The sequence below is a fragment of the Strigops habroptila genome, chromosome 1 (assembly GCF_004027225.2).
Source record: "Strigops habroptila isolate Jane chromosome 1, bStrHab1.2.pri, whole genome shotgun sequence".
Lineage (NCBI taxonomy): Eukaryota > Metazoa > Chordata > Aves > Psittaciformes > Psittacidae > Strigops > Strigops habroptila.
The window spans coordinates 6,365,619-6,376,443 of record NC_044277.2 but is presented as its reverse complement, the minus strand read 5'-3'; the positions used below and the strand labels follow the sequence as shown (position 1 = coordinate 6,376,443).

The following is a 10,825-nucleotide window of genomic DNA, read 5'->3' as shown; positions in this document are numbered from 1 at the left end:
GTGTGCATAAAGTGTGGGTAATGATGGAAAGTTGACCACACAGTGAAAAGCAGAGCAAGCCAAGTTGGTGCATATGTATCTCCTTTGAAACCTAGTAAGGTCATGTGTAGGCTTATGAAATGATCAGGGAATCAAGATAGGATCATGCTAAAGTGCAGTGCTATTGAACAATACCATATAAGATTAGGACTCCCTTCAGACTGGCAGAAAAATTTCCACCAGAAGCTACTTCAGTTCCTGGTGACCGGGGATGAGATATTGTAATGTTCTGTCTCTATGTTTTAGTGGAAGAAATGTGGTGTTATCAGATACAGTAGAAATGCTTATACAGTTCCAACAGGGTAACCTGGAGAAAAAGGAAACAGGCATGCCTAAAAGAATGAGTCCAGGATACAACGAATTTAAACCTGATTGTCTGCAGCAGTGCTTTTGAACTCAGCCAGAAAGAGGTAGTAATGATCATAGAATCATAGAATCAGCTAGGTTGGAAAAGACCTCTAAGATCTTCAAGTCCAGCCTTTATCCCAGCACTGCCAAATCCCCACTAAACCAAGCCACTGAGGGCCTCATCTACACAGTTTTTGAACACTTCCAGGAACGGTGACTCCACCACTTCCCTGGGCAGCCTGTTCCAATGCCTGAGCACCCTTTGGGGAAGAAATTTTTCCTAATCTCCAGTATAAACATCCCTGGCACACCTTGAGGCCATTTCCTCTTGTCCTATTACTTATTACTTGAGAGAAGAGACTGACCCCACCTCACTACAACCTCCTGTCAGGTAGTTGTAGAGAACGATAAGGTCCCCCTTGAGCCTTCTCTTCTCCAGACAAAACCCAGGTCCCTCAGCCGTTCCTCATCACACTTGTGCTCCAGGCCCTGCACCAGCTCCGTTGCCCTTCTCTGGACCTGCTGCAGCATGTCAATGCGTCTCTTGCGGTGAAGGGCCCAGAACTGAAAACAGGATTTGAGGTGCAGCCTCACCAGTGCCAAGCACAGAGGGATGATCTGGCCCTGCTGGCTAAAATATGACAGTGGAGAATGCAGGCATCGATCCCGCTACCTCTCGCATGCTAAGCGAGCGCTCTACCATTTGAGCTAATTCCCCTCACGATGATGCATCACTGTAGGAGAAGGCTGCAGCATTTTCTTGGGCAGGAGATGCAAGTGAAATAAAGCAGGAGCTGCAGGCTGGCTCAAGGACACTGTGCGGCAGAGCGAATGATTGTGAAGTATAAGGGCCTGCGCAGTCATCTACCTGCATACTATATGTGACTCAGTGAAGTTTGCTATCACACTGGTATCATGAAGGACCGAAAACGATGACAGCTGTACAAGCATTTTGGCTGTGGCAGTCTGTGGGAATGTGAATTTAAAAACAAAACAAAAAACCACAAAAGAACCATGGCTTTTTTAACACTAAAGGTAGTAAAGACTATTTGTAAATTCGATTTTTAAATCCAAGGAAAAAGAAAAGAGCTAATCTGGGGAGAAATGAAAGATAGTTCACAGGCTTTGCCATGAGAGATCATTTGCCCTGCCATTTGAGACTGGATCAATAAACCATTAGACCACTTCCTTTTTCTCATCTACGCAAAAAGTACAGTGATTTGAAAGACCTGTTTGCATGCAAATAGGAATATAGATCTAGTCCTTGTACAGAATCAGGGTAACAACAGCCTTAGGCTTCTCAGGTTGACCAAAGCTGGTTAGGAAGCAGATGATTAACTGTGGCAGGTTTTGTACTTGTCTCTTCACATAAGGATGAGAGTGTAGGTCAACTTTCTGATATTTATTCTACATTCCAGTAGGAATTCACATCATTCCAAATCTCCCTTACCACTGAGACAAGAAAATGACCCCTACCTGTACTAACCCATTCCAAATGTCAGGAGAGTCAGATCAGAACTGTGGTTGCAATGGTGTCAGAGTTTGAGGCAGCTCAGCTATATCCATCTGCAGCCCTGTGCTTTAAGCTAGAGGCTGCTACAAAAGAAAGGAACTACAGTTTTGGCAGTGTTCAGAAAAGCTGGAACAAGTATTTTTTTGGCCAGAAGATGGAAGTGGGCTTCAACTAACTTAATTTTAAATTAGACATCTACAGCTAAGCTAATCACCTGTGTTTCTCATTCTAGCCTGTAGAGAGAATAAGTTTTTCAGGGAATGATTTTTCTGCCCTGTTTTTAACCATGTACTTTGTCTTAAGCTGTATTGCACCAAGAAGGAAGTGTTCTCTTCACTTACTATAAAAGAAGCTGAGATACTTAGTTTGGCTATGCACATTGTGCAAGATGAACCAAACTCTAAGTACCCAATTCATTTTTCTACAGTAACAGCTAAAAATAAGAAGTTAACATCCAGCCACAAACACACCCTAAATCCAAGTGTAAGAATTACATTTAGAGAGTTCTGGAAATGAAAATTATGAAGCTGGCTCGAGAAAGACAGCAGATTTGTCACAGGTGGCAATGGAAATGGGCATTTGAAAGAGGCAGCCAGTATCCTAAGTTATATCCTAGTGGACAGGTTCAATGCAAAGGGAAAGAAGGATATCAGATGGGATGCTTACAGAGGTATACTTTAGACAGTCACTGGAGACATTAATTAATTCATTAGTTAATTAGTTAATGAAGACAATCGGGTTGTTCACAATGTAGTGGTGTTCCTGGTAATATCCCTCCCATAACAGGGCTGGTAGAATGCTCTAAAAGTTGTTGCATTCAGAACTCTGAAGGAAGTCATCCAGCGACACTTTGATCCCTGGTCTTATTTAAGAGCTATCAGCCTTCCACTGGGTCTCAGCACCATATGAATCTCCTACTTTGATGCCAGTCTGTGACACACTAATTGGTTTTGACTGCTTTTAAAAGTCTGTCACATCATTATTCTTGGAAATGTACACAGCTCGTGGTTTTGCCTTCCTAACAACTGTATACTTCATCTTGAAATCATTAGGGCTTGCTTGTTCCAGCCTTGCTGGGATATACAGACTGATCAGATGCAGCTAGTACCTGGACCATGTCACTGCTAAGAAAAAGCCAGTTACAAAAGATATGGGGTATTCAAAACCAGAATACTTCAAATACAGAATTCAAATACTGAATATTGCTGAGTTATGGGGGACCTTTAAGTATTTTTTAATTCTTCTATTTAAGTCACAAAAAAAGAAAAAGGCGAATGTGTGTGCCAGAAGGGAGAAAGTGGGAGGAAAAAAAAACATTAAAGTTTTGAAACATGTAGAGTATCGAGTAAGGATGTCAATTTAACAATGCCCTTCAAATGCTTTTCATTCAGCAAAGAGTAATTTTAAAAGAAAAACTTAAAGAGACAGAAACTATTTAATAGTTTTTCAAAATTATTCCACGTAGTAATATTTACCTATTCTGGGAAGAAGTTATCTTCCCATTCCTTTTACTTATTGGGACTACTAGTTTTTCTTTCTTTCTTTTTTTATCCCTCGGTTTATTTGATGGTAGTACAGAGCACATAAAGTGCCTTATTTATTAGTTATAAATTAGCTGAGATTGTCTGAAGGCTTTGCTACTGCTGTTATTAAAGTCCAGTGTTATTTTCTTGAAGACAAAACAGTAATAACCCATGAAAGTGGGGAATGAGAGGAACAATGGAGTAGCAATGGTTCTTTCTGCTGCTGATGCTTTCTTGTAAATCTCACTGATAGGGATAAAGAGAAATACATGCAGTTTTATTATATACTAAAAAACCAAATAAACTTCTGCTACCATCAGGATGTTTAAAAAGCTTTTAGCTGGGTTGGTGGTATTTTTGTGTGTGTTTGTGGTTTTTTCTTCATTCTTTCTTTCAATTTTTCTCTGGTCATGGGTTCACAGCAGAATTGTAAATGAAACAGTCATGCAGGGCCACATCTTTCTAAACAGAAGTGTAAGAAAAGAACTAGAACAAGGAGGGAAAAGGTCATTAAAGGAGAGAATCAAAGCAGGGTCAGGGTTTCCTCACTCCTGGCATGTCACTGTCTGGGCTATAAGAGCCATTATGGGATGCACAGGAAGAGCACTGAAATGGTGACAGTCTGGGCAGGGTACAAGAGAGCCCTCTGTCTTCGCACTGGCTACTGGAGGAGTCAGGAGATCCAAGCCAGCTACTGAGGAGTCCATGAGGTCTAGGGATTATGGGTTCAAACTTAAACAGGGGAAGTTTAGATTAGATATAAGGAAGAAGTTCTTTACAGTGAGGGTGGTGAAGCACTGGAATGGGTTGCCCAGGGAGGTTGTGGATGCTCCATCCCTGGCAGTGTTCAAGGCCAGGTTGGACAGAGCCTTGGACCACGTGGTTTAGGGCAAGGTGTCCCTGCCCATGGCAGGGGGGTTGGAACTAGATGATCTTAAGGTCCTTTCCAACCCTTACGATTCTATGATTCTATGATTAACTGAGGGACCATTCTGCATGTGTGTGTCTCTGTGTGAGAGGTATCTGGAAGCCCACAAGGGTCCAAGGGCCAGCCTCTGAGTAGACTCAGTGTCTAAGGAATATTCGTGAAGGGATACACAGTGTGTAGTGCTGGTGTGTGCAAGCAGGTCTGTGTACCGTTAACTGGTGCGGGGATCTTAAATCCCAGTGTTGGCAACTTCAAGGGCTTGAGATGCAGGGCCAGCTACTGGGTAGACTGAGCATCTGAGGTCAATTACTGCAGTAATTGCTTATTTGTATAAACAAGTTTTATTTATAATATATATTATAAATACTTCTGTTTTATATATAAATATGTACTGTTTATTATGTATATGTATTTTCCGCTAAAGGACTTTCATCCTGATCAGTCATAGAGGAGAACAGGACGAGGCCTTTGGTGCTGTTTAGGCTTACATGTTTGCTGAGCATTTTTGTTTATGTTGATCTGTGTGGTTATGTGTGTGCATATGCATATGTGTATGCCATATGTCTGTTGGTGCATGTGCCTACTGGTAACACATTCTCAGCCTCATTGCTGGCTGCACTCGGGGCATGTACATCAACTCCCTTAGTTGATTTGACCACTCCCTAGCAATCACGACAACCAGATTCAAGTTGGAGATGCTTTCTCCACAACTTCAGGGACCTGGAGGGAAGTGGCAAGAGAGTATTTTTGTCTATTATTTCAATAGTTCATAAAGCTTCAGGACCATAGGAGCTGCACCAACAGGCAGGATACGACCCTAAGCAACAACAACTCTCCTGCTCTGCAACTGTGTTTTGGCTCCAGGGAAATTCTTGTCCAAGCTGTGGAGTAAATGTTGGAACCACTGCCTTATGGGAGGTGAGTTGCCACTAAATTGACATTCTGTGCCTGAGCTGACAGCTTTTCCTAAGGTCTGATTTCTACAAAACAAAACTATTAATAATTAAGGAGTGAGTAAAAGCCTGTGTCACTCCTTGGCTATTTGGTATTGGCATTTGATGACAGCCACATTTTTAAATGTGACTTAGATGCTGGGCTTTCCATAAAGCAAAATAAAATATACCTGTCTAACTGAATTTAAACAGTCATTTACTTTCCAGTGTTCCTGATCATTCCGCATGAAATATTTACTCCCAAGACAGCCTTCCTATTTATTGCCACATTTTTAATCTCATATGGGTGACTTGTATCAAGCTTGAATGCCCCATGATGCCTTTCCCTTTAATTTTTGATTATTTTATTAATCTATAACTAATTATTGTGTTAAGTGGTTGATCCTAGGTTTTGGCAGGCAAAATCTGGCCCACTGCAGGCACTCCAGATTCTTGGAGTTTCCCCAATATTATCTATAAAGATGTTCATGGTGTATCAGTAGGAGACTAATTGGACTGTTTATCTCCCAGAGATAAACAGTTCACTTAGGCTTCTGCTTTCCAAAGTAAGATACTGTGTGGGTCTCTGTTGCTTGAAAACACAAGTGCAAAGAGTCAAAAACAGCCCAACATGTGACATCTGTGATTTACTTCTCACTGAGTCAGACCTGAAAGAATGCCTGGAAACCCAGGGAGTGAGGAATGCAATTCCTCCCTTCTGGAATCAAGGACAAGACATGAAGTTTCACTTCTAATGAAAAACATGAGAGCAGCCCTTGGAACCCACACTGCTTTTCTGCCAGAGAACTAGCCAGGCAGAAATTCTTTCTCACTTTTTCTCTCCATTCTCTGATCTGATCAATCCTGAGTTCTTCTTGATAAAGTTAAGCCAATTCAAAAGGAACTTAACCCCCCCCTTGATATTAACTGCTTTTTGTCAGGGAATATGTTGCAATGAGGAAAAGCTGGGTCTTTGAAGTTATTCAGGCATAAAGGTTTATTCTAGGTGCATCCTCTAAAAAGAATCTGTTTGCACTTTAAAATAAGGAGTGATTTTCTCAGCAGCTGAACAAAACTTTCTTTACACTTTCTCTGAGAGCCACCACATCAGACTGCTCAGAGGTGATGCATCCAGCTTCCAGATTCTGTTTTAGCTTGGGTGGTAGAATCTGAGATGTTTCTGGGCTGGCAGATTTTGACTTCTCCCAGCCAGAGGTAACACACCCTCAGAAAGTCTGGGGTTGACACCAAGCTGGGGGAAGCCATCATTAAAGGCAGGGCCACTATTTGGAGGGCTATCTACAAGCTCAAGCTAGAGAAATGGGCTGACAAGAAGATTCATGGAGTTCAACAAGACCAAATACAGGAGGTTGCCCCTCGGAGATGAAGGGCACAGTGTCTGATTTAACGTCTCCAAGTAGAAGGGCCATATTAACAAACTGGAGCAAGTGCAGCAAGAAGTTCTTAAGAAGGTTAGTGATTGGAACTAGAGTACCAGGAGTGGTGCAGTTGGTTTAGGCTGGAAAAGCAAAGGCTCTGAAGGCATCTAATGGCTGTCTTCAACGAAGTGGAGCCAGACTCTGCTCAAAACTATACAATGAAAGGACAAGAGGCAACTGGCAAAGATGTAAAAGGGGAGTTTCTAAGAGACAAAAGGAAAAAGCCCTTTACAAAGGGTGTGGTTATCTACAGAACAGGCTGTCCAGAGAGCCTGTGGAGATTGTTCTTGGAGGCATTTAAAACTCATCTCTACACAGCCCTGAACAACCTGATCTAACTGCAAATTTATACACGTACAGAGCAGGTAGAACCTCCAGAGGGTCTTTCCAATCTCTTTTTTTTTCATATTTTGATATGTATACACAAAAATTAGATCATGCTGGAAACCTGAACTTCCTCGGAGTCTAGATAACAGTTAAGCAGGAGCTTTGTGGATCATAATGTTGTTATTTTACTACTGCAGACCTACCTTAAGTACTGATCCCATGACTTTCAGATCATTTATCCACCTACCCTGGTTCTAAGAACTGCAGAGCATAACAGCAAACACACTGAGGAACAATATAAAAGAAATGGATTCCCTGATGCTTCTACATATTGTGCTCTGTGGGCTTCCCCTCTGATAAAGCAGGTTGGGCTGTCCACTTCTTTGTATCAGAAGATCAATAAGCAGTTTAGAATCTCAGACTGTTGCTATTTTCTTTTCTCCCTCAAAAATATCTTGGCCTGATGAAATCTGGTTTTAACAGCAAGGAAAAATTTAGCAGCAATAAAAGCTGAGGGTTTATGTTGGGTCTTGACAGGAAAGTGAAGGAAGAAAGATTTGAAATAATTTTCAGGAGTAATTCAGTTCCAGAATTTTATTAGGGATCACAGTCTATTGTCTGCAGTTAGTATTTATTCCTTAAGGTATTTCAATTCACTGCTGAAGTAAATGCTAGGGAATGGAAAAACTGTCAAAGTAGCTTTAAGACCCACATTGCTAATCACGACACCCATGCCCCAAGGCCTTGAACCTGTAAGTTCTTGTTCAACAAGGACAGAGGGTGAGAGAGGAAGCTGTACATGAACACAAGTGAAATTAAGTGCCAGATTTATTTCTCTGCACAGAGTGGAAGTGAAACGTCAGTTTTCCACAAAACTGCTTTTTATTTGTAAGAACGTGGTGGAAGAAAGGGCTATTGTTCACCAAAGAATGTTGGATCTGACAAATTAGTGTGCCACATCCACAGCCCGTTTATGCTGATTTACACCCACTGAGGGTCTGGCCTGTGTGCTGAAATATAGAACTCAGCTCGGTAATGAGATATTTACTCATGTGGTCCGGTTAGTCCCATTACAGCTATTCAGGATTAAATTGGAAGCTGCACAGCTCAAGCTGCTTTCCACTCTTTGCCTTCTTTTTTACCTCATGCTTTCACATGAAACAACTGGCATCTGCTCAGGATGAAGGATCAGCTTCCTAAATCCATCGTGCATGATTTTGTTCTCTTGCCAAAAAAAAGAAGCTTCCTGATCTTCTGGATTGATCAGGCTACTCAGAGCTTCATTTGCTAAACAAAAGCAAGGCAAAATAATGCAAGCGTTATTTGGCTACTGTCTTGGACAATATTCTTACTGATTTGGAAAATTTGTCTCTGTTTTCTTCATGTATTTTTTCCTCTTGTTCATTGCTTTGGGAATTTTACAGAGGTACATGTATTATTCCATTTGTGGCTTCAGTGAATTTCACAGGCAAATCTGCTGGTCCATTTGTGAGGTTTATTTGAGTTCTTTCCCATCAATCAGATTTAGAGCTTGTATAACTAGATCCAACTTCAATGAAGCTCATAACTTTAAATGATTTAGTGATATGCAATAAAGCATGCTTACAATGCATCCTGGTAGGGGCAGATTTTGAAAGAGATACATGTACTTTAAGTTAGTTCCCAAAGGAGTACTGTATATCAATGATATCTTGAGACAGATGTTTTCAGGGACCTCCCAGGGGATCTACCATTTTCCCTGGGGAAGCCTGGGCTCCTCACTTGAGCACTCAATCTGCACCAAATCATATACATCTCAGAGTACCTATACTTCACAAATTCAGCTCCCAGTAAAGAAACTATTCATGGCATCAGTACCAGGAAGTACGTTGACCGAATATTCATGAAGATTCATACTAATCACTGGTACCTAAAATGTGGAGGTATAAAAATGCCTATCAAAGCTAGGTTGCACAAGAAATAAAATATAAAAGAAGCTTTGGAATAATTTTATAAATCTTTTATGTCAAGAAGAAGCGATGAATCTTGCGATTGGATGTGAGGACAATTGTTCAGTTAATTAGCCATGGAAAACATCTAATTTAATTATAATGTAACTGTTTTATGGAATTTTCTGGTTTGCATCACAACCTATTGAAACGAAAGTCTACAAAAATTAAATTTGCTGAGATTATAAAGTAACCTGAGGCTCTTTCAAATCAAACTCCGTAAAGTGAATTAAAATCAACATTGGGCCTTTTCAAAAGCATTTGTTATACAGCAAGATGCATTCCTTCCCAATGGTGGTGAGGTGAAGCAAATAGCTAAAGGCTCTCATTTGATTGTGATTTGCCAAAAGAAACTCCAGTTTTTCACCTATCTGCTGAAGAAGTTTTCTCAGTGGTGATGGAAAATCAATGCACTTCCTGGAAGGCAGGATTTAATCTCAGAACTTTGAAAACAAAACAAAACAAAAAGCATATTTATAAGGAAAGAAGATGTTCTCAGCCAAACACATTCAGTGATTCCCCACAGGTGGACTTCCTCTCTACTATTTAGTTTTATGACCCACCCTAGGCTACAGGTGTATCTTTGTCTCTTCCCAGATCTGGAGTGTTCTCTGGTGCTACTCTGCCCTTTCCTCCCATGTAGGAGTAAGAAGGCATAAAATAATGTATGGAGCTTTTGATGTTGAATAAGCCTTTTAAGAGCCATTGCTTTCAAGGGGGGAAACCCTTACTTTTCATTCTTTAAGGCTGTATGACCTTCATAGCTTCTTTCCCTTAACGTCTAATTTTTCATTAGGCTCTATAAAATAGACTATCCTTGTAGCTTAGTATTACTGTTTGTTCTTATCTTTATTAGACCTTTTTCTTTTTTTGAGTTATCCAGTAATTTTACATTTACTTCAGATATTTAATTCTGGTGTTGAACAACTTGCTAACCCAGTTCTGATCTTTACACAATCCTGCTAACATGAAACTCAGCATGATCTGGATATTGACTTATTAAAATGTCAGATGGATATTCTTAAACTTTTAAATACACACATTATGATTTGTGTGCTGGTATTTTCAGTTGAAATATCATGTTGGGTTAAGTGAAATGTCTGTGCATGTTAGATTGAAGCTGATACCTTCACCATTAATGCTTGCTATCAGGGTGAGACTTGAGGGGGAAGAAGGATAAAGAATTTGTTTACTTGTATTTGCGGCTTATGGTAAGGCTAAAATACCTGAGAACTCAGAAAACTAGCATGTACTGATTCTTGACTGCAAACTTATAGTTTCATCAGCATCTGACAAATTTTCCCACAGAACAACCAGTTATCATTGATGTTCTTCATTACAAATTTATATTTCCTCTTAGTTATACTCCCAAGTTTACTTCTGTGGGGTAAAGTATCCTTTTTGTTATCATTCGATCATTTTTTGTTCAGAAGATGTTCTAAATATGAGATCTGTATCACTGATTCCAAGGGGGTGGTGAACCTCTCCACGCATGGGACATGAGAAGCAAGCTATGGCTGTTCATCTGGGATTGTCTGATGCGGTATGAGACTGTGTTTTCCAGCATCTGAAGGAACGTAAGATTTATTTGTTATCTATATTTGTCTTCTTAATTCTTATTGTGTTGTTATCACTACTGTTATTACAGCAGTTTTGTTACACCATTTATGCTGTGCCTTTCTTACTGAGATCTGGAAAGAACCCTCCACTCTTCGTAGTGCAGAACAGAGGGCTTGAGAAACAGTAAGACTTGTACAACCTCCACAAACTGAAATTCGGATTTATCCT

The 10,825-nt window shown here is 40.4% G+C and overlaps 1 non-coding gene across 1 annotated transcript; it reads right to left on the bottom strand.

Moving 5' to 3' along the window:
• Positions 1-1,032: 1,032 nt before the first annotated feature.
• TRNAA-AGC lies at positions 1,033-1,105 on the bottom strand. The gene has a single exon. It is a non-coding gene; the product is annotated as a tRNA-Ala (tRNA).
• Positions 1,106-10,825: the final 9,720 nt, after the last annotated feature.